The sequence below is a fragment of the Paroedura picta genome, chromosome 10, assembly GCF_049243985.1.
Source record: "Paroedura picta isolate Pp20150507F chromosome 10, Ppicta_v3.0, whole genome shotgun sequence".
Lineage (NCBI taxonomy): Eukaryota > Metazoa > Chordata > Lepidosauria > Squamata > Gekkonidae > Paroedura > Paroedura picta.
The window spans coordinates 39,682,131-39,706,044 of record NC_135378.1 but is presented as its reverse complement, the minus strand read 5'-3'; the positions used below and the strand labels follow the sequence as shown (position 1 = coordinate 39,706,044).

At 39.5% G+C, this 23,914-nt stretch overlaps 1 long non-coding RNA gene across 5 annotated transcripts; it reads right to left on the bottom strand.

Moving 5' to 3' along the window:
* Nucleotides 1-937: 937 nt before the first annotated feature.
* LOC143819729 (uncharacterized) lies at nucleotides 938-23,026 on the bottom strand. Of its 5 annotated transcripts, none has more exons than XR_013225063.1 (5): nucleotides 22,929-23,026; nucleotides 20,373-20,482; nucleotides 18,441-18,521; nucleotides 1,297-1,370; nucleotides 938-1,161 (listed from the first exon to the last, which is right to left on the bottom strand). It is a non-coding gene; the product is annotated as an uncharacterized LOC143819729 (long non-coding RNA). The 5 variants fall into 5 exon arrangements; XR_013225065.1 differs by lacking the exons at nucleotides 938-1,161; nucleotides 1,297-1,370 and adding exons at nucleotides 11,873-11,968; nucleotides 14,190-14,303; XR_013225064.1 differs by lacking the exons at nucleotides 938-1,161; nucleotides 1,297-1,370 and adding exons at nucleotides 13,771-14,053; nucleotides 14,190-14,303.
* Nucleotides 23,027-23,914: the final 888 nt, after the last annotated feature.

Genomic DNA, 23,914 nt, shown 5'->3' with positions numbered 1-23,914 from the left:
TCAAATTGCAAGTGAGAATTTTGCCTATAAAAAGGGGATCCTTTCCCTATTATTCCTGGAATCTTTCACAAGAGGGACAGAATCTCTGAAAAAAAATGCATCCAGCTGTAAATGTTTGAAAGAAATGCAATTTTTGAGCACACAGAGATCTCAGAGCTGACAGAGGACCTTTGTCTATGATATATTAATCATATTCTTTTAAAGAATCAAAGGCCTGGTTATTGATTAGATGATAAAGGAATAGTCTCTCCCTACATATTGAGGCATAATTTTAGGAGAGGAACGCGTATATCAGAATGCTGTGGTAGTGAAGACAGTAATGCATTTGGCAGTGCCAGTCCGGCTCAGCTGTCCCTTTCAGAATCCAGTGCTGAAATATATATTATGTCAAAGTTAATGCAAGATGTTGTATCTGGAATCTGTGTAACAAATGACTTGCAAACGAAGACAGATATTGATAGCTAGCAGCCATTTGAAAAATAATAAGGTTCCGTAAATCTGTATTTATTCATGGATTCACATTTGTCCATTATCCAGCTGTCAAGAGGCTATTTCACTCTGAGTGAGGCTAGAAGTCTATTCATGTCTACATTTCTAGCTATAGAAATTAATCCTTTCATTTATGGCCACTGCCAAGGACACTGAACATTATGCTCAAAATGCTTCCCCACCCCCTTCAGTTTTATTAGTACAAATATGCCTGACAAAGCCAGGATGATGATTTCTTCTACTTGTAGGAGCAGCTTGTGAATGCATTGTAACTGGACCTCTTTCTATCCGGGGATATATAAAGAATTCTTTCTTCATGATGTTCCTACAAAATCATTCTTCCCCATAGAAAAGAGTACCATGCCTCCCCAGAAAACTGAAAATAGCACTTTCACAAAGAAACAGTTTCCCTAATGAATTCAATAGTGAATTTTATTACACTTGCCACAGTTTCTGGGACATAGCACTATTTGGAGGGGGAAGGAACAGAGATCGATCAAAAACCCAGCCTCAGATAACAGTGAGAGCACTTATGTGGATCTTTCAAGTGGAAATGCTGTCATTTCCCAGGCACTGATCCAGTGTGATTCCTGGCATAGCAGATCAGAAACTGACTCTCTCCATCCAAACATCATCATTGAGTCCCAGCAAGCTTGGAAAACAACAACATTTCTGCAACAGGAAATAAGAAGTTAGCTCTCAGCCAGGATTGAGTTTCTGATCTGAATTTAACCCATCCATGAAGAACAGGTACATATGGATCATAAACAGCCCAACATCACAATGATAAATTGGATATCTGCTTACAATTGATGAACAAGATATGAACCAAACTGATGAATCTTCCAGCATCCTTTCTTCCCACAAAGCAGCTTTGAATCCTGGAGGAACAAAGCAGGAAAATTATTTTCTAGAAATAGCAAACTGGAAAATCTAATAAATGTGCTCTTGCTACCAAATTTCAATTTCTGTGATTATAAACCAAGCACAATATTATGGATTATGATTATTGATAGATTACTGATGACCTGAAAACTGAACTATTGGCCTTGACCCTTAGATATCATGTTGGCTGCTTCCTAGCTCTCATCTGAGAACAAAATGAAGACAAATGGCCTCATAGCCATATGGGTCTGACAGTTCTGTACCCAACTCCCACCATAGTATATAAGGCACACAATTACACCTGCAGACCCTTGGTTGTTAATCCTGAAGAGATCCCTGAGTTCCAAGGGTTCCTGATGTAACAGATAGAGAGCCCCTTTAAATGAAATAAAGCCGCATTGAAAACATGTACGCTCTAAACTAATCTCATTCACACTTCTCATTCACCCAAGGTCGGCCAAACTTGTTAGATACAAGGACTGCCTGAGAAGAAGCTCTGTTGATTAGAAGAACTCTACATTACCCATCTCTGTCCCCTTCCCTTGTAGGACTAATGATATCATAGAGTCTGCCCTTTCACTGCTGTTTTCCCCTTCCCTATTAGTTTCCTAAATGGAGGTGCACTCAGTTCTCATCACTTGTTGACATCTTTGTTGTGTGTTTGCCAAGCTGTTTGGCTGCAACCATCTATGCCACTCATCTTACTGCTGTTTCAAGGTTGCTTAACCCTTATCTCTCAATGCATTCATGAAAGAGGAGGGGAGAGGCTTGGCTAACAGAACTTCGCATGTTCTGTGCAACAATCTGTTTCACAACCAGGAACAGGATCTTTGATTTTTCAGCCTTGATGTTTCTTCCGCTGCACACACACATACATTTCCCATACACTTGCAACCATTCTCTCTCTAAATCTGGCCTGGGAAATGTCAGGTGAAATAAGGTTCATCTTCTTGTCTGGATATTTTCTCACTAATTTTTCCTCTTGCTGCTTTCCTATTTAGGGGCTGTCAATTCCTAATAACATTGGGAAACATACTGCTTGGAATTTTTTTGCCTATTTTGAACAGATCATATTACTGCACTAATACCATAGAAATTTTGACATCTCTGGATCATCTTTTCTAGATCTTTTTAAGTCAACCTCAGGATTACATTGTGTATTTAATACAATGATGGTGTACGATGCAGTTGCACTAGAGAATTGCTCCACAAAATTATCCAGATTTATCTAAAACAGTGTGAAAAGACCCCCCACTAAACATTATAGCAATTGAACAATAAGGGGTCCTGTGGTCCCAGCAACAACAATTAACCCTTGGAATGGGATGACCAGTCTTTGAAAAAGGTAGTGCTGACCCCCAAATTTGCTGTTTTCAATTTAATTGCAGTTGAAGAGAAGAAGGGAGGCCACACTGGGTCTCCAGGACTGTGCAGTAGAGGGAATAAAGGAATCACCAGAATCTAACTGGCTGGTTCCCATGGGGGATAGGGCTTCCAAAACAGCAAAATGTTTTTATAAGACCCCCAGAGTCAATTAAGCCCAGGAAAGCTGAAGAGGAACACAATAGCAAGCACAGTGGCCCTCGAACTGTACCTAGCATTCAAACAGTCTGAACTCCCCACCTTTATTGTGTCACAAGTATAAAAATCTGAATTTTAATATCTCCTTTGTCAGTATCGATAACTGGGCAAGTATTCCATCAAGGGATTACAGATTAACTTTTTCTTAACCCTTTTGGAATGAAGAAAGGACTTTTGCTTCCACCCACCATCTGTGACCCAGACAAAGGAGAATTATGCCATGAGAATTCCTATTGTGGAGAAGATCAGCATACCACTTCCCCAGAATATGGAGCAGATGTTGGTTGTGAGAGCTATAGAGAGTTTTTTGTATATTCTTAACTGTTTTAAGCTGTTGCAGTGAGATAGGATTTTATAGTGGTTGATTGAGGGACAATGAGTTGGGTAATGAACAAAACAATTGGGGGACAGAGAGGGCCATGTAGGGAGGAGAGCACCAATAATTGGAGGATATGGCAAATATGGCAGTGGAAGGAGATTCTGAGATAAAAGTGGTAGGAAATGCTATTCACTTTATTGTGTCTGCCCTCTATTTTTTGAGGCCAGGTGCCATATGACTATGCTCATACCCCCTTCTAATCTCCATCCCATCCCCAGAGACAAGGAAATGGAGGTCAAGATAATTAACCCAACTCTAACTCTGATGCAATGCCAAATGACTGAACAAGCCTTCAATTCTGCAGGCGTAATTTGCAGACCATGAGGTAAACTTGGCATGTGTGACTGAGACCTGGGTGATGAAAAGTGAAAAGTGAAACACTTGCCTTGAAAGAACTAGCTTCTCCTAGATTTTCAGTCCTTCATCAGTCCTGTACCTCAAGTTGGAGAGGTGACAATACTGGTCCAGCAGGCTTTCTGCTTCCAGGCACTCCCTATGCCAATGATGTGAGTTTTATGAAATCTCCATTGCATTCATGAGCTCATGACCAGCACAATTCTTTAAGGTAATTAAACCCTCAAGGATGTTACTCAAAGTGTAGCCAATTGAAAATTAGCTTAGAGGCATTTGCAAATAATTTTGTTGATAAACTTTCATTGTTACACTGTGACTTTCCACAAATGCTTGATACAACAGGAGAACTGGAGACACCATGGCTACCTATGGAGGCTCCATTTGAAGGCTTCAGACAGCTCTCATTAACCAAAGTGGATAGATTGCTAACATTGATAAGACCAACCACTTGCCTTCTTAGTTACTCATTCTTGGTCAAGTGATGAGGGAGGTGGAGACCATCTTTTGGAAATTATCGACCATTCCCTGTCTACCAGAATATTCCCAGAGGAACTGAAAAAATGCAGTGGTTCAGCCTCTGCTGAAGAAGCCATTACCAATTAGTGTTTCCATGATACTCACTAGTTATCATCCCTGGAGAACTAATTGTGCAAAATGAATACATTCACTATATCAAATCAGAAAAATGACACTATATCAAATCAGAACAAATAAGGATGAAATTTTAAACTTTTGCATTTATATTTTGATATACATCAGCTGGGAACTTTTAAACAGGCATAAAATGGTGAATTAAAGGATTAATGGTACTTTTAATATATATATATACATTCCAAGGTTAATGTGAATCTCTCTCTTTCCAAGGAAAGATGGTCTTGTCACATTTCCACTTATAGTTTTATAATCTTAGGTGCATTCTTTTTCTACAATGATAATAAAGCCTTCATGAGGGTAACCCTCAATCTCCAACAATTAAGCTTAAGAAACATCTGAAAGACCAATGATCGCTCTGGTAGAAGTAGACAGGAACAGACTGAAATAAATTAGTAGCTATGATCCTGACAATGTTGGTGTTTCTTGTGTACGTGCTAGTCAAGGTCCCTTGCTGTATTACTTCACTGTTAACTTTGTGTTAACCATTCACTAGTACAATAAGATCATAGATGGGTCTACTTCAGTAAATAAGCTACCTTTGTAATTTATAAATTGTTTCTTGGCATCCAGCCAAGGAAAACATGACTCATATGGTGATAATAAGGCTACAGCATTTATTATAATGCCCCTCACCATGAGGCTTGGTGTGGCACAGGAAATGAATATCCCCAGTTGCAGCCATCTGGCTGCTACACACCTGGGTTCCAGGAGCCATTGGGATCTATGTCTTCCCAGCCGGGAAGGCTGATCTCTTGCTTCTGGAGATCACATCATGATGACACAGTGAATATGAGGGCAAATGGGGTGCCTACCCCATTTGGCCTCACTCGCTCCTTGGCACAGATTCCTTGGTTTGCCCTAGCCGAGACAGCCATGCTCACTTTTGCTGGTCTCTTAATAGATTCCTCACCAGCAGGAATCCAGTGCACAGACTGGATCCCTGCCCAAACATATTTCCATTGCCCTAAACTGCCACTGTGATGAACAACAAAACTTGAACCAACAAGTAACATAGGGCGGGTGGAAGGGAAGCTGTTTGGGTGGCAGGACGGGACAAAGAGGCTGACACTCTACATGTGATACCTTATAAAGGTACCCAAGCCCTGCTTTGCACATACCAATGGCCACCAGAAGCTGGCGCATATTCCTTTGCCTGGCTGGGACTTCCACAGCAACAACTCCTGGCCACGTTTTACTTGCAGCTGCTCTTTAAGGCTGCATTTTTGTCTGTACAGATAGGAAGCTATCTCTTCTCAGGGATTAGAAAAGGCATGGGACATGGTCAAGTCTATGAGTTAACTACTTATTGTGTCAAATATCCTTTGTTGTTTGGTCTGTCTTCGCTCTGCATGTTTTGTAGAATCGTAGAATACAGGTCATCTAGTCCAACCCCTTGCTCAATGCATGATCAGCCAAAGGCAGGCTTTCTCAACAAGAGTTTCAAGAAACCCTGGGATTTTAATTTTTAATATATTTTTAATTTGTTAAACATTTAACAAGTGGTATGACTTTATATTGTCATGTCAAAAACCTTGCCCCTTCCCAAATGGCCAGTGATGGGCCTGGACAGGGTAGGAAACTGAGAATCCGTGGGTGGGCATGTACAAAGCTACGCTTCTCAGTCATATTCTGCATGACTGCACCACTTCTGGTGTTTCTCGAAGAATCTTTCAGGTGTTTCTCAACAGGAATAAAGTTGAGAAAGGCTGGCCTAAAGCATCCATGAAAAAGTATCTCTCCAGTTATTGCTTAAAGACTGCCAGTGAGGGGGATGCATCCTTTAAATTACTGGAGTTGATCCCTGAGTGGAAAAAAGCCTTGGAATTCAGCTTTACTGAAAATGAAAAGGTGAGACGTTCTCTGGACTTTCATTTTAAATATGTTGACACTATTGAGACTGAATGAAGACATAGAATGGATGGCTGCAATATAAAATTTCTGCTCTGAGGTCAATATGCAGTTAGCACTTGTCATTATGGAGAAGAACATATGATCAATTTCACTTTAGTTCTGTTGAGTGAAATCTAAATTTAAATGGAAGCAATTTTTTTTCCTTTTGGGTGTTTTATCTTTTTAGTAATACAAAATCTCCTTCATCCTCAGACACTTAGCACAAGTGAATTTCATATTGCTTAAATAATTTTATAGACCAAGAGTCATTTCATCCTATTATTCGTCCCAGAGAGCTGATAGGAATGATCAGCTAATCCATACAAGTTATTCTTGTAATGCGTAATGTTTTGATTGTTTGGCAGTATGGTCTTGTCACTAGGAAGCTATATGAAATGGTGGACTTTTTCCCCCCAATGGCTATAGTGATTTTCTTTTTGTTATTGTTCTAGGTGAGAGCAAGTCATGGGTGCCAAGACAGGGTTTTGCTAGTTAATTAGTGTTGTTTCTTTCATCCCTGTTTGAGACAATTTGGTTGCTTTTCCTTCCAGCTGCCAATACAAGTCATATGTGTCATAGAAATGAGGCAAGTGGCAGTGATTAGAAAACTGCTTTTTCTAAGGTGACTTTGCTTGTGGAATGTGCTCCCAAACTCAGTTTTGAGGTCATTTTTAAAATTTGCTTCTTATATTTTGATCCCCTTACTAAGACATACTTTCCGTTTGTAAAATTTTATATTGGTGATTTTACTGATTGTTTTATTGGGGTAGAGTTATTCCTAGAATTCTATCATTCATCTTGATTATTTTCAATGAATTTTATATTTATTATACTATTTTGTTAGCTATTCTGCACAAGATTTTTTGACATGTAGGGTAGAGACCCTCTAAACAAACAGATTACATTTCCTATGAGTTAGTACAGAATCATATATGCACAAATTGATCTTGATCTAGACTGTTTGGCAACCATTGGCAGAAACTGAGTAAAGCTGATGTAAGGCACACAGAGATACTAAAGCAATAAATCTCAAGTCCAGCTTCCAGCTATGCACTTTTAAGTTGGAAAATGTGTTGGCAGCAGATGCAGTGATGGGGGGTTAGTAGCTGTGACAAAGCAGGATGTTATTGCACATATGCACTTGACTTTATAAAAATATCAAGCATGCTCAATCTATCTGGATGCGGTCAAGCATTGCGTTGTCTACTCAGGTCTTTTGACCACTATCTGCAGGAATAGAATAGCCTTGGGGAGAGGCAAGAAATAAAGAAGTAACCCAACTATTTGGTACATTAGAGAGGCTTTGGTAGTGTCTAACCCATATCAATATACATTATGTGTTGAGATCCAGATGCAGAAGCATCTCAAAATGGCCAGAATGTCCAGCTTCATAAATGTGAGGATGCAGTTTGAAGCTCTGATGTATTGACTGAGGGACAACAGATATTTGTATGCATGAGAAACCAGTAATCACTATTTTAAATAGACTAGCAAGAATGAACTACCAGTTTTTATATAGAGATTTATTTAAAAGATATTTTAGACATATGTTTGAACTAAAAAAAATTATGATTAAAAAAAACCTATAAATATGGGAAGTTGAACTAATGGAAGCATCTTTGTAGAGCCCTTTCTTTGGAACCTGTTTGCTTTTGCCCAAGTCCTTTTTAATGGACTGGTGCAGCCCTTTAAGCATCTGGCACTAACAGATGACATTATTTCATTCTGTTAGTCAGTGTTAATGATGCAAAATAGTTATGTCTTAGTAAAAGATTCACATGAGAGCAAAGATTATCTAATAGTATCATGTGTGTAATATGCCCTAAACAAATCTAAAACTTAGTTGGAGCACATATCTTGCTAGGAATTGAGTGATCTGATAGATTGAAGCTAATTAGAGACTTAGGCTTTTCAGTGCACAACAATATCTGAATCAGGGCTGATCAGAGTCTTTCAGAACAATGTACTCTTGGGTTGGTTTGTTTATTTATTTATTTATTATTGTTTTGCTGCTTTTAGAACTGAGTACATAATGCCCACCCCTATTTGACTGTGGTTCTGCTCATGTTATTATTATTAGTAGTATTATTTAACTATGACTGCTTTGTTGTGGAGACATAAGTGTATTCACATCCATATCATTAATGGGTTATTTATTTCTCAAATGGAGGAGAAAGAAATCAGGTATGATGAACATTTGAGAGAATGGACATGAAATTGGGCACCCTGTCTTTTTATTTCCTATCTTTGGCCTCAGGGTTATTTTGCATATAGATTTTTAAGCTGAATTGGAACTCTGTAATATAAGAATTTTCCTAATTAAATTATATTGTTAGGCTTAGCACTTATCAATTAAAATGCAACTACAGTCCTTTCTCCCCCCCCCCCCACCCAAGAAAAAGAAAAAGAGAACCCAGTTTTCATTTTGTTATTGGAGTACATTTTATTGGAGGATTTGTGATAAAATGAAAAAGCTTAAGGCACAGGAATAAAACCAGGAGCCATTGTTGAAAATCCTTTTGTGCCTCTGAACTCTCAACATTTATCACTGCAATGTGTACAATGTACTTGTAAAGGATGCTTCCTGCCAGAAACATCTTACATATTACAATGCTTGCTAGGTGTATTTTGAAATTATGCCTCTGTAAAACATCACCCACATACTGGCTTAATTCAGTTAACAGCTTCACTACATAGATTTTTGTTTTAAATGAAAGTGATGCATTCTCAGAAACCTAATTTACAAGGATAATTATCCATTGTCGAATAGTTACCATGGTATTTTCTTTCGTACATGTATATTTGAATATATCCTCTTTCAAAAGGGGGAAAAGAGGTTAGTAAGGGATTGCTAGCTGTGGTGAAGGCAGAAACAGAGTACACATCCTTGAATGGGTTGCATGGAATTCAATATTTTGGTAAAGGTTCTTTTAGGACTCAGTGTTCTAGAGAATACAGAGGTACTAGCAGAGTGAGCCAAACTGCAGTAGGGGAACCAAAAGGTTTATACACACCACAGTGAGATTGCATGATTTATATTCTTTGAACAGCAGGCCTTCACACAACACCTCAGATTGCTTCAGGTTTGGCTTGCAGTAAGGAGTGTCCTGTTTCGGAAACCCAAATCCAGAACTTGCCCTCGGCATGCAGAATTGTCATGCAGTTCTTTGCACCCTGGCCTACCTATTTAAATAAATGTTATTGAGTAACATGAGAAAGCAAGAATAAAAAGAAATCCCAAGTCTATCATTATAGTTCATTCCATTGAGTAATCCAGTTTTCTGGCTGCAATGAGATGCAATACTGCAGAAAAAATATAGACACAAGAAAGTTCCCAAACCTGTGCAGAGATTAATATGATTACATGCCCTTTTCTTGGAGGCTGGGAAAGATGATGCCTCTTGCAGGATAAGCCAATAGCCTGGGGTCTCTACCTCCCTACTCCACCTCCTAGAAACACCCTACAGATCATGGGCCAGCCCTCCATAAGCTTCTGACAGGCCCAAAAAGCTGCTTGCATTCCAACCTCCAATTGCTGACATAAGCAGTAGTGACGCACACTTCTTCCATCTCTCTAGCCTTGATATATAACATAAACGTTGCTTTTGTCAGAGAGCTTATCAAAAACTACATTCTAGAGAGGAATAGGCCATTTTTTTCTGCCTGGTAAGAACCAAAGACTTGAACATTTGTAACAAGGCAGGGAAAAAACTCTCAATGTTGGAATACTTAGCCAGAATCTGCAAGCATCTCTAATTAAGTCCATATTGTTGCCCCACTCCAAATACTTTTATCACACGAAGAAATTCCAGTGCTTATACTACTCTGTTCAAGCAGGCATTGTCCCTTGTCAAACAACACTTCTCTGGATAGCTCTGTAGATGCATAGGAAAAAATGCAAGTAAAAATTACCTTGGCACATAAAATAGTAAAACAGCAGAGGTTTTTCTGGACATCTATTGGAGCTCTCAAGAACTGTTGATCAGATTTTTCCATGTCTTTAGGATCTGGACGGAGGTCTAACAAAATCTTGGATGCTACATTAACAATTATCTGCTTTCTGTGGGTCTCTTCAAAATCCAGAGATTCTATAAAACCAAAATTCTGAACTTATCAGAAGTGAGAAGGCATTTAAAGAACTGTGAAAGGAATATGATAGCAGGGAAGTAGAGACATCTGGCAAGAGTGATGCTGTATCAATAGCAGAGCTATGAATGTGGCCTGGGCGAGGAAGTGATTCATCCATGTTGCAGCAGTATCCAAAGCCAATACTTTTGGATGACGCATTTTAAGCATCTGCCACAAGCCCACACAGTTATGTACCAAATGTCTGTTCAGAAAACATTAGACATGAATTTGGGCCAAGTTTTCTGGGCACAAGTAAAATAAAATAATGGGATTTTAGTAGTGGCCAGTACAACAATCCATTTTGGGGAAAAATATGGTTCTCTGAAAGGCTGTTATAGTTGTGAGATATTATAACACATGTTCTTTTAATGCATTCAGTGGACATCTTTTAAAAATGGATGTTTACCAGGCTGCTGTATTTCCTTTAACAACAACATTTGTGATGTTTCATATAGAGTAAATGGGAATAACTTACACCATAAACTTAACTGCTGTCTGTAGTAAATGGACAACTTTTAATAGCACCTTCTGTAGTCTGTGACCTATAATTTCATGCATGATTATTTGTATAAGTGTGCAGTCATTGCAATGCACAAAGTTTTATAACCTGTACAGTATATTAAATATCAAAGTCCGATCTGAATGGCCAGCAATCCAGTTTCATAGAAAATCCTTTTGGAATTAAAAAAAAAATCTTCTAAATATTATTTATAACCATTTTACTGAGAGTTCGACACAGAGGGAACAAGCAAATAAAATGTTAATGTCACTATTTCTGAGGCTCAGCATCAAATGCAGAATTGACACCTTATTTTGCACCTCCACTTCCACAGCAAATTATTTATCAGACTATTACTCTGAGACAAGCCACAATGATTGTGAACTTATTTCTGCAATAGATACTTTAGAAGCCATCTTGGATTCCATCAGGGTAGTCTAAAATGTTAACAAAACACAAAGAAACACAATATTCCATTAGAACAATGCTTTCCTGAAAGCATTTCTCCATCTTGCAAGCATTGCTTTTTGTTCAGGCAACTGAAAGCATCATGGTATTATAGTTAATAGGAATGGGCACAAATCAGCTCACAAACCAAAGTTCATCCCAAATTTTGGGTTGTTTGTGATTCATGAAGTGATGTTTGGTTTGAATGGCTCTGAACCATTTCAGTCAATGCCTTTTGCTGCCTGAGAAAAGTGGCGGGGAACAGAAAGCTTGGAGTCATTTAAACCCCTCCAATCACCACTTTGGGCAGGGATTAGAAAGTAGAGGTTTAAATGGCTCCAAGCTTTCTGCTCCAAGCCATTTATCCAGCTGATTTCTGCTCATTGCCAAATTTCAGTTGTTTGTTTTAAATAGGTTCAAGTTTTAAATGGCTTTTAAAATGCCCCCCCCCCACAGAAAGCAGCGGTGTGAACATTAAATGGCTCATAAACTCAGCTCTGATTCTGCAAAACTCTCTATATAGCAGATTGCAAGAAGTACCTGGCTGCTGCACCACTCACTTAGAAAAGTGTCTTACTGGAGCAAGAAATCTATACACTCTGTTATGCTTTCTACTGCCTTAGGTTGCTTGCTGACCTTACATTGTACGCTAAAGACAGGACCTGTAGCAAAAGAGTTTTCTAAATAAGAAAGCATTCTACATACAAAGCAATCTACTCTGAGGCAAACATCAGACTTGAAACAATCAATCCCATCCATGTTTAATTTCCTCTTCCTACAAGGAATTCAGGAAGTACACACAATTTATCTCTCCTGTCAATTTTGTCTTCACAACAATTCATTGATGTGAACTAGGCAGCGATAAAGTGACAATCTAATATGAGCTTTCTGACTGAAGCAGATTTGAACCCAAATGGTCTACAAGGACCTAGACTAACCACTGTACCATGCTATCTCTTCATCGATGTTACATTGCCAGATCTGATTAAGTTTCCATCCGTACAGCACTTTTTTTAAACCAACAGTGACCATACTTTTCAAATTCTCAAAAGCCATTCCTCTTAGAAGAGAGAGAGAGCAAAGAAGAAGAAGAAGAAGAAGAAGAAGAGTTGGTTCTTATATGCCGCTTTTCCCTACCCGAAGGAGGCTCAAAGCGGCTTACAGTCGCCTTCCCATTCCTCTCCCCACAACAGACACCCTGTGGGGTGGGTGAGGCTGAGAGAGCCCTGATATCGCTGCCCGGTCCGAACAGTTTTATCAGTGCCGTGGCGAGCCCAAGGTCACCCAGCTGGCTGCATGTGGGGGACTGCAGAATCGAACCCGACATGCCAGATTAGAAGTCCGCACTCCTAACCACTACACCAAACTGGCTCACAGAAGACAAAAATATTCCTTCCTTCTGAAGTTGCAAACCTTATTAAACACACAATCACCTCTCCATGTAGGAAATACCTGAATGCCTCCATCCTTGGATTGCTCTAAGATGCCATTAGCTGGAAGGTCGAAATTTAAAGCAAGCTTATGAAACTGGCAAGAAATTAAACCCTTCCTGGTTGAGGACTGTCTTCTGTTGGGGCCATGACTTACTCATGACTAAACATTCCCAGGGCAGATTATTTTCCTAGCCACCATGGGTCCCAGAGGGCCAGCGAGGGGCTGTTTCTGGGCCTCCTGCAGCCCCCTACCTCCAGAAGGCACAGGGAAACCAGGTAATGGGTGAGTAATCAGTTTGGGCATTTTTAAGGTTTAATGATGATTACTAACAATACAATTCAACAACCTCTGATGAAGTGTCTGCTGTTGTATAGTCAGATAGACCCTGCCCTGTTAGCTCCTGTGGAAGATGGTAGATTCCACTCTTTTCTACCAATAAAGTTATGGAAATGTTTGATATGACATCACCACACTGTTCGTTTGACCATCTTCTGTTTAGTAAATAATGTGGCATTCAGGTGGGAACATTTATTTTGTAATGAAATCACAAATTTTATGGAAGGAGAAAGAACTTGTATAGGACTGATAGTTTTTAATGCAATGTAAGATATAACCTGCATAGAAATTTAACAAAAACAAGGAATCAATAGATGTAAAATATTAATGTTCACCTTTTTAATCCATCATACCATTTAATGTTTAAATGTTTTGAATAAGATAGCATTGCGCTCATATACATTAATGTATGCCCTTGAAAATGAATAATAGAAGTAAGTTATAATAGCAAATCTTGCATGATTTTTAAAAAATGTCTTTTGAACAGAGTCAAGTTAGGAATGAAAAACTTCAAACTATACTTGTACAGTGTAAACATGGGAATTAGAAGATGTTTTCTACATATAAATCCTAAACTCTGAAGTCAACAATGACTAGAATGTTAACACCTGTGAGAAAAAAAAAAGAAATTGTGTAACAGATATAAAAGATACATTTATTTTTGTATATAAACTAGATAAATGCATTGATAAAAATTCAGATAAACATGTTGGATTCAAAGGTTAATTTCTTGATGCAGAAAGACTTTTACACCTTGAAGACAGGCTGTGTGAGCCAAGTCACATGATGTTTGTTTTAAAAGTACTTCAAGTTGTGCCAGTCTTACATAAGTGAAAGCAGAAGAATAACCAGCAGAGCCAGTGCAAAATATTATCAAGCTCTTCTGCAAATCTTCACAATCTCTTCCAAAAGTCTTCCATAGCAGCCTTTCCCTTCTGTTTATCTCAGATACATTGTTCTTAGCTGCTTCCCTTAATCTGAAATGGCAGCAAATTTAGTTTTACAAAGCATTCAAAAACAAAAATGCTATCCATACCAAATGCAAGGAAGTGATTGGTGTTTACAACATTTTCATTCTATTTCTTAATAAGCATTTTTCATAATTTTTCCTACCCCTGTGGTTTCCTTTGTCAACACAGGACATTCTGACTTGCAGGAGTTCATGCTGTAGGCAGCTCCCATTTTGCCTGTTGCTTTCTTTGTTAATTTTTCTCTATGTTTCAACACCTGAATAAGGAAACTGGTTGTGGATTATCACAGAGAGGAAGCAGCCCTGCACCTATTTCTGCCATGTTAATCAGAGTTGACCAGGCACCCCAAGACGTAACCTGCGTCAACTCTGTATTCAGATGATCAATTCTGTTCTTCCAACAATTTATGAGAGGGCACTAGTCAGTCAATCACTGATAACAGAAAACTATGAATGAGAAAACTATGAAAGAGTAAACAGAATAAAAATTAATGGTAGTCACTAGCAATATATGTTGCTAGTAGAATTTCCATTGCATAAATACTATCTGTACTCATATTTGGGTTACCTTCTGTTTGGTTTCCAATTTTTAACTAGTCCAAAAAACATTTGCAATGATACATCCACGAAGTCCATCTTCTTTGTTCAGTAATCATTATCCCATTTAATTGTCTTTGTCAATAAAACACATTGGCCTGTTTCTTTCATTTTTGGTTTGATACCCATGTGAACAGATATAACCATTGAAGGTTAAAACATTGGCCTCTAACTTTGACACCCTGATATTTATAGGAATAATCCTGAATCTTCTTGAAGAAATGTTTTTTGCTTCCTATCCAACATAGAAAAAGTAGTAGTAGTAGTAGTAGTAGTAGTAGTAGTAGTAGGAGGAGGAGGAGGAGGAGGAGGAGGAGGAGGAAGCTTCAGCCTGGTTATGCAAGCTACTGGATTGCAGTTTCATTTACCTGAGGCATTTAGAGATTTCCTGTTGTTATGTTAAGTCTTAAAAATTTCTCTGTTTTTCCTCTCTCTTCAAAATTAACCCTTTGGTAATGTTCATTAAGCTTTCTTGGAACCATGTTTTAGGTCTCATGCTAAAAATAGACATACACATAATTTGCACATACTTAAATTCTTTTTCGGTTATTAATTAATTTAGAATTTTAGCGGAAAGAAGACAGTGCTCTATAATGGTAATGGTTATCAAGCCACTAACCATGTTAACTCTTAAAGAACGCTAAAGTTGGAATGGGGCTCTGGCAAAATGGTAGAGGTTCTACTTTGGAAGCAGAAGGTCCATCCCCACTTCTCCAGTTTAAAAACTCACCAGGAAGCAGACAGCATGAAACCACATCTATTAATGACCTCAGAGAACCACTGCATGTCAGAGTATACAACTGGCTTTGATTTACCAATTATCCAACTCAGTGTAAGGTAGCAACATATGTTTGTACATGCTAGCCTGTAAGCAAGCATGAGCCATCACACTATGCAATATATAGATTCACAATATGGCACAGAAGTTAAGGTGGCAGCCATTTGTTTTACATAAATAAAATTGTACCTACTGTAATTTTTCTTATATTCACTTTTTATTTTAGAATTTCCCCGCTTTGCGAAAAGAACATTAACTAAGTTCCATGAGACAGAAAACACAACAAATTGTATATATTTCACAAAATGGATATCATTAGCATGTATTCATTAGACCATGGGCAGTACCCTAATTCCTTTAAATAATTTCATGCACTTTCCCAGCAACGAGGCAGAAACAACAGCATGAATGGGGCTTTTCCTATCTGTATCTCGTCATTGTTTCTACAATGTGGGTGAAAGCAAGGGCTTGTCAAGCAAGCTTTTCTGTTTATTACAGGGACATCAGTGGGAATGGGTCTTTGACAAAGAATTTATGTTGGGTTTAAGGTAAGATATACAGAGCCTCTTGTGGCACAGAGTGGTAAGCGGCAGAAATGCTGTCTGAAGCTGTCTGTCCATGAGGCTGGGAGTTTGATCCTAGCAGCTGGCTCAAGGTTGACTCAGCCTTCCATCTTTCCGAGGTCGGTAAAATGAGTACCCAGCTTGCTGGGGGGTAAAACAGTAATGACTGGGGAAGGCACTGGCAAGGCCACCCTGTATTGAGTCTGCCATGAAAACGCTGGAGGGCGTCACCCCAAGGGTCAGACATGATTCGGTACTTGCACAGGGGATACCTTTATCCCCTGTGCAAGTTTGGTGTAGTGGTTAGGAGTGCAGACTTCTAATCTGGCATGCCAGACTTCTAATCAGGCATTCTAATCTGGCATGCCAGGTTCGATTCTGCGCTCCCACATATGGAACCAGCTGGGTGACCTTGGGCTCGCCACGGCACTGATAGAGCTGTTCTGACCGAGCAGTAATATCAGAGCTCTCTCAGCCTCACCCACCCCACAGGGTGTCTGTTGTGGGGAGAGGAAAGGGAAGGCGACTGTAAGCCGCTTTGAGCCTCCTTCGGGTAGGGAAAAGCGGCATATAAGAACCAACTCTTCTTCTTCTTCTTCTTCTTTACCTTTATCTTTATACAGACCTCTGGCTGCCAATCTTACCCCAGGCAAGAACTTCTCACAGCTGCATGGGCTAACCCTAGACAAGGTGTGTATGAAAATCTATCACTTGCACACAAACATAAACATACACACTCCACTCCTAATGTAAACAGACCATATTGCCTACTTGTCCATGGTGACTCAGTCAGTAAAGAAATACATTTCTGTGGGACTGTCCAATGCAAGCCAGGAGAGAGATCTTTTTTGCAGTCCTTTAGAAAGAGCAAGGATCCTCCCAAGTGTGAATTGCAGGATCCAGTTCTGCATCCAAAGCAGAATGGGCTGACATGTGTATAAAGTGCAGTTGAGCAGCAACTGACTTAAGGGCATTTTTAGCAAGTCAAGTGAAAAACAGTGGTGGTTTTCCATTGCCTTCCTCTGAGGAATATTCCCTGGTGGTGGTCTCCCTTCCAAATACTGACTCTGCTTAGCTTCTAGGAACTGACAGAACATACTTAAAACACTTTAACATTTTAGAACATAATGATTTAATATTTTAGAATGACGGCGATTTTTTTATAGTATGTTTTATACTATAGTTTTATAGTATGGAAACAATTATATAAATAACCTGTGCCTGCATGTGATCTTGGTGCAAAGGATTTAAATGAAGGAGATTCAGAATCAGGAGGGAAGTAATTTATCTGCATTGCCTGCTCCTCTTCCTTTACTTAGATTTCCTCCAGGTAGAAGCAAACACATTACATAAAGAAACAGCCAGATTCTTGATTTGTGGTGGACAATAAATGTGAGACCTCTAAGAAAAGCAATCTAGGCTACAATTCAAAATCTACTTGTGACCCTTTGAGATATTTCTCTGACTGTTAGAAAGCAAATGGATATAGGAATTTGCCGCTGCAAGGTACTTATGGAGAATCAGCAATCCCTGTTATAATAAATATAGTTTCTTGAAAGCCTTTTTCATCTATTAAAAAGAACAAGAAAGAGAAAGGAGGGAAGAATGAGAATTTCTTTTAGCGGCACTGTGCCAAATATCTTAGCGGAACTTCCATTAGGCAGCCTGTTGGTAACCTGTGTGATTTACTACCTATGTGGTATCTACATATAAAAAGGTCTAAATTATTGTTATATAAAGGTTAGGCAGATATTGAACTATACTGAGAAGTACACTAAAAGTGACTGTGCCATTTACCACAATCAAAATGTGTTATTCTGCTAAAGAAGACTTAATGTTTCTAGGTACAGTTTTGTTTTGTTTTTGAAAACCCAACACTAACACGAATTATATAAGAAATGTTAAAGAAAGTTTAAAATGTGGAGATTATTGTGCAGGTCCACAACACAACATTATATGAATCACCTTTGACAGTGGAAAGGCTATGAGGAGGGGCTATAATGGTTGGATTTTAATAGAAGACAGTTATCATTTGAAAGCATCTTGGAAATTTTTAAATAAAATAAAGGTTCACCTCAGGAAAACGATTAACGTTTTAAGAACCATATGTAAATAAAGCTCAGTAGAGAGGCCAGTCAGTACATTTTTTGTGTGATAATTCTGTTAGCAGAGTTGAGAATTACTCTGTCCCTTTAGAAAAGTTTCTCACTAAAGTGATGCAGAAGGAAACACAACAATCCTATATTCTAACACTGACCTTATTCTCCTTCAAACAATCCCACCTATAAGTGAATTACAATAGTGAAGACATATATGTATTATCTTGTTAAATTACAGTATGGAGCTGTATGTACAAATGCTTCGGGAGATACCATGAGGGGGAAAAAATCAAATTGGTAGCAGAGATGGGCTACACAGTAGCTATCTCCTTTTGTTAAAATTCCTAAATGCCTTACTTGCCATCATTGCATCCCTATTTGATCAAAGACTTCGCACTGCTGGACTTGAATCCTGACTCTCCAGTCACTCGCTGCTTGCTGTAGAAGAAGAAGAAGAGCTGATTTTTAGGCCCTATTTTTCACTACCTAGTGGATTCTCAAAGCGGCTTACAATCGCCTTCCCATTGTCTTCCGCAACAGATACTCTGTGAGGTAAGAAAGTGTATTCATCCCAGTAATACAGACTACTGTTTCCCCTTGTTCTATGGTCCCTCTGGCTTCTGAAGGCAAACATTTTACAGTTTTCTCACATTTTGAGGATACAACACTGTTATACTGTAGTAAATGAAGCTTTAATCTGGGTTTTCCAAGCCTGTAATGCTCAACTCAATTCTAATCTAAATGCCTCAATCTTTATTGTCTATGACAGATGATAGAAAGACACAATAAAAAGGCAAATCTCAACGAGTTGCAATAAGAAGGAAGTTACGCAATTCACAGTGAAAGTGATCATTCTGTTTCAGTGTATTCACCCACAGGTAGTCTAAATGGAATCCACTGATGAGTTTGTATATTCATGAGTACACAGAGAAATGGAAAGAGAAGGTGAGAAGAGGGAACTATAGAATATTAGAAACAGAGGGTGATTGAATGGAGAGAGAACGAGAAAGTATACTTGGAACAGGAGCAAAGGTGTAAGGATGGATTGGAAAAGTCAACTTGGACAGCCCAAGGGCTCGATGGAAAAGCAAGTAAGGGAGAGGAGCACCATAATGTGGTAACCATGTGAGACAGAGGTAGATTAATGGAATGAATAGGAGGCTGGGAGAGACAGGGAGGAAAAGTGGCATAGGAACAAGAGAAAGAACAAGAGAGAGATGGAAAGATCAAGAGAGTTCACACATTGCCTGATCCAAAGCATGTAGGTTGTCAAGAGCTGAGGTCTTGAAACCTGATGCGAAACCATACCTAACTGTTAGATAAAGAGGCTTCTCCTGACTCTTAATTGTGTGCTATTTTTCTAGTGTTACTCAGAGATAGATATTGTGAGGGACAAGTGGGAAAGAAGATGATTTCTCTTGCTGAGGGTGTACTTGATTAATTTATTTAATAGGTAATACTATTTTGGATATTATCTAAGCACTGTGGACTATTAGGCTATTGTCTTATAATCACTGGCCATTAATTTTATTTGGATGTGGGGAAGATCACATGGAGTCACAACTCCAGCCCCGGATGGAAGGCTGTCAAAATTTCCCACAAGTACTTGAAGATGGATCAAGATGTGTAGCCATGTCAGTCTGTCTATAGCAGCAGAAAAGAGCAAGAGTCCAGTAGCACCTTAAAGACTAACACAATTTGGGGATGAGCTTTCATGAATCACTGAGCAGTGACTAACAAAAGCTCATACCCAGCCAAGGGTTTTGCTGGTCTTTAAGGTACTATAAGACTTTTGCTCTTTTCTACTGCTACAGGTACCTGATTGTCAGATTATAAAATGGCCTTTTATTTTAATTCCTATTACTATTCCCTGCTTGGTCCAAGATGTAGTCTGCCTTCATCTTTGGTTTCATAGGTCACATAAATGTAGGGGTTCTTAGTTAACAACTAACAGAAAATTCAGACCACTTGCTGATACATGAGCAGTGTGCAGACATTCTTAGGAGTGAGCTTGGGATTGGTGGGTAGCAACAAAATTGCTTTGACTCTGGGTGTGGCTGTTATCATTGATATAATGCATATTTAGAACTTTAGCATGATCACCAAGTTAAATTATCTTACCCTTACTTTCTTATTTACACTTGAGGAAAACTTCTATTTTCTCCCCAAAATAGACATCAATATACATCAATAATAACAGAAATCTCAATCACTAGAGCTCTGCGCCACCCCCCCTCCCCCAGTCATGGTTGAGCCATTGAAATGACCTATTTGTCTATTGGAGAATACCTTGCAGTTCACACCTTCTTGATATCTGTACAGTAGGATGCATCTTTTAAATGACTTCACATTGGGTGCTGTGCACTGCCTCCTTTTGACACCTGTGCAGTTAGCAGCATCTATTCATGAAGTGATAACAAGAATCAATAGCAAGATTGATGAGACTCATGGACAGATGAAAAAGATAAATGGGGGCATCTAAGCAGTTTGGAACCAGTCTGGTTAGAGTGTCAGACTATGATCTGGAAGACTCCAATTCATGTCTGCACTCTTAACTGAAGCTTTATTGGTGACTTGGAACTAAACACACACTCTCAGGCTAACAGAACTACTGTGAAGAAGAGAGAATGATACATTGCCACCCAAAATGTTTTGGAAGAAGGACGGGGTAGAACTTTACTAAGTAGATAGAAACACTCAACTAAAAAATGTTCTTCCATTCTTAGTCTTTTAATGGTTGCACGTGGGAATGGCAAACATATGAGAAGGCCATAGCTGCAAGAAAACAGTCATTTAAAATACATGTCCCAGCTTATTCACCTGTACCCAAATGGCTCTGCAAACTAACTGCCCCGACTGTAACAAGGAAACAGAATATAATCAGAACCAGCAGATGACTTAGAATCCCTGATTGCTATGTGAGTTCTGTTTGCTTTGTTGTTGTTGTTAGGTGCAAAGTCGTGTCCGACCCATCGCGACCCCATGAACAATGATCCTCCAGGCCTTCCTGTCCTCTACCATTCCCCGGAGTCCATTTAAACTCGCACCGACTGCTTCAGTGACTCCAGCCAGCCACCTCATTCTCTGTCGTCCCCTTCTTCTTTTGCCCTCAATTGCTCCCAGCATTAGGCTCTTCTCCAGGGAGTCCTTCTTTCTCATGAGGTGGCCAAAGTATTTGAGTTTCATCTTCAGAATCTGGCCTTCTAAGGAGCAGTCAGGGCTGATCTCCTCTAGGACTGACCGGTTTGTTCACCTTGCAGTCCAAGGGACTCGCAAGAGTCTTCTCCAGCACCAGAGTTCAAAAGCCTCAATTCTTTGACACTCGGCCTTCCTTATGGTTCAATTTTCACAGCCATACATTGCAACTGGGAATACCATAGCCTTTACTAAACGCCCTTTTGTTAGCAGGGTGATGTCTCTGCTTTTTAGGATGCTGTCTAGATTTGCCATAGCTTTCCTCCCCAGGAGCAAGTGTCTTTTAATTTCTTTGCTGCAGTCTCCATCTGCAGTGATCTTGGAGCCCAGGAAAATAAAATCTGTCACTACTATTGTCACTACTATACGAGCGCGGCTGGGAGGCCAGGGGCTCATTTGCCAGGTGGCCTGGGGACAGCCAAATAACGTAGATGCCCATTGGCTCCCCGCATAGGTCACTTCCCTTAGTGATGAACTTCAGTAGGCAAGGGGATCTGCTCTCCCGGCTGGGAACGGTGCGGGTCCCCAGGGCGCCTCTGGACTCCATGGGTTGTTGGTACAGTATGCTGACTAGGTCAGGCTCCCTCTCACATGCTGTGCCAACCCTCCCATGGGAAGGTAATAAAGCTGTGGCCTTGTTCATCCCAGCATTGGTGTCGTGTCTTTTTCCAGCATATAATGCCCTCCTGCAAGAGCCTCTTGTGGCGCAGAATGGTAAGGCAGCAGTCTGAAAGCTTTGCCCATGAGGCTGGGAGTTCAATCCCAGCAGCCGGCTCAAGGTTGACTCAGCCTTCCATCCTTCTGAGGTTGGTAAAATGTGTACCCAGCTTGCTGGGGGGTAAACGGTAATGACTGGGGAAGGCACTGGCAAACCACCCCGTATTGAGTCTGCCATGAAAACGCTGGAGGGCATCACCCCAAGGGTCAGACATGACCCGGTGCTTGCACAGGGGATACCTTTACCTTTACCTTTAATGCCCTCCTGCAAGTCATTTATTATGCCCATATTGGTTCATGTTTAGTTGTGCCTCTTTAGGTGTGACAGTAGGATCGATCTGCACATAATCAAGCTAAACAAAAGAAGGAAAAGGAAAGAGAAGATTGTCCTGTAATGCAGACTATTAAACTGGTATAGTGCAAAACAGTCATATTTCTATAGATGTCTGAAGAAAGTCAAAAAGTATATCAGTTCCATAGAAATCCATAGATAAATGCTCAAAAGTTCACCTGACAGTGTGATTCACTCCATATAAGACACTCCAAGTGAGCGCTGTAAGTTTATAAATAACAATTCCTCCCCTATATCAGCTACAAAAATTCATAGAATAGCACTCTGTGTAATGCACCCAGAATGAACTTTATCCACAAAAAGCACTTCTGTGCATCTAGTATTCTTGTATTTCAGGCTTCCACACAGTCTTGTAGATCTCAAGTGGCATTTCTGTTGTGGTGCTCTTTAACACAAGCGCCTGTCTACAGCTGATCAGCTTCCCTTCTGCAGCAGTGAAGAGGATGCAAGGAGTACTTAAGCATCTGATGACCTGGGTATTTAACAGCCCTAGACAACAAATCAACAAAGCTCTCTTTGTGTACACAAGAGAAACCATGATTGCAGCTGGAGGTGCTGCTGAAGTTCCCAACACCACTCACCATTGAAGAAGCAAGCCTCATTTGAACCTTAGATGTATGGTAATTCTTCAGCAATGCAAGGAGTTGCCTTGGAAACTTCAAAGAAAACACTGGCAGAATTACTGCAGAACACATAGTTCCATGGCCCAAGTACAGAACACGAATGGCAAGACATCACAATGGTGAAGAGTGCTCATGGACAGGCCCAACAAGAATGAATGACTATAATAATCATTGGGGTGATGAAAATTGATTGTAAAAGGAACATTATCATGATGTATTAATAAACACAACAATACACAAAGATAAATCAATGAAACTGACTAACAAAATCATACAAGGCAAGGTGATACAGCTGCTAGCTCAGAGAGCTCAGGTAGTGTTTAGAATAGGAGACCAGCACTGCCAAGTCCTAATGTTCAAATCCACCCTAAATTATGATGCTCACTGGGGGACCTTAGGCAAGTCACACTGAGATAAACTATTAGAGGTTCTCAGGAGGCAACAATTGAATCTTAATGTAGATATTATCCTATACTAAAATCCTAAAGGACTGGAAACACATTTTATTCGTATTCTGGGAACTTGGGTTCTAAATACTGGTTTGGTATCTGGATTTGGGTTTTGTTTGGCATTCTGAAATTATTTTGGTCTATTATTCTCTATTGGGAATCTTTCTGGGGAGTGTGTAGTACATAAACTATAAAAATCTTCCCACTTGTTATAGCTTAAAGGGTTTTTTAAAAAATGTATTATGCTTACTTGTATTTTATTAATTTGTGAACTGGAGCACTTTCTAAAACTAGATCTATGCCATGCAATTGGCCTAAATGGGGTTTCCTCTACTAGCAGCTTTCATGGAATTCTGTGGATAACCTCTCAGTTTCTGTGCATATTGTATGAACCCCTTTAAATCTGCTGGAGAGAAAAGAGTTGTTCTCCCTGCCTCACTGTCTTGAATGAGCTTTTCTACTGCCTGTATAAGTGAATCCATTCTCTCTAATAAA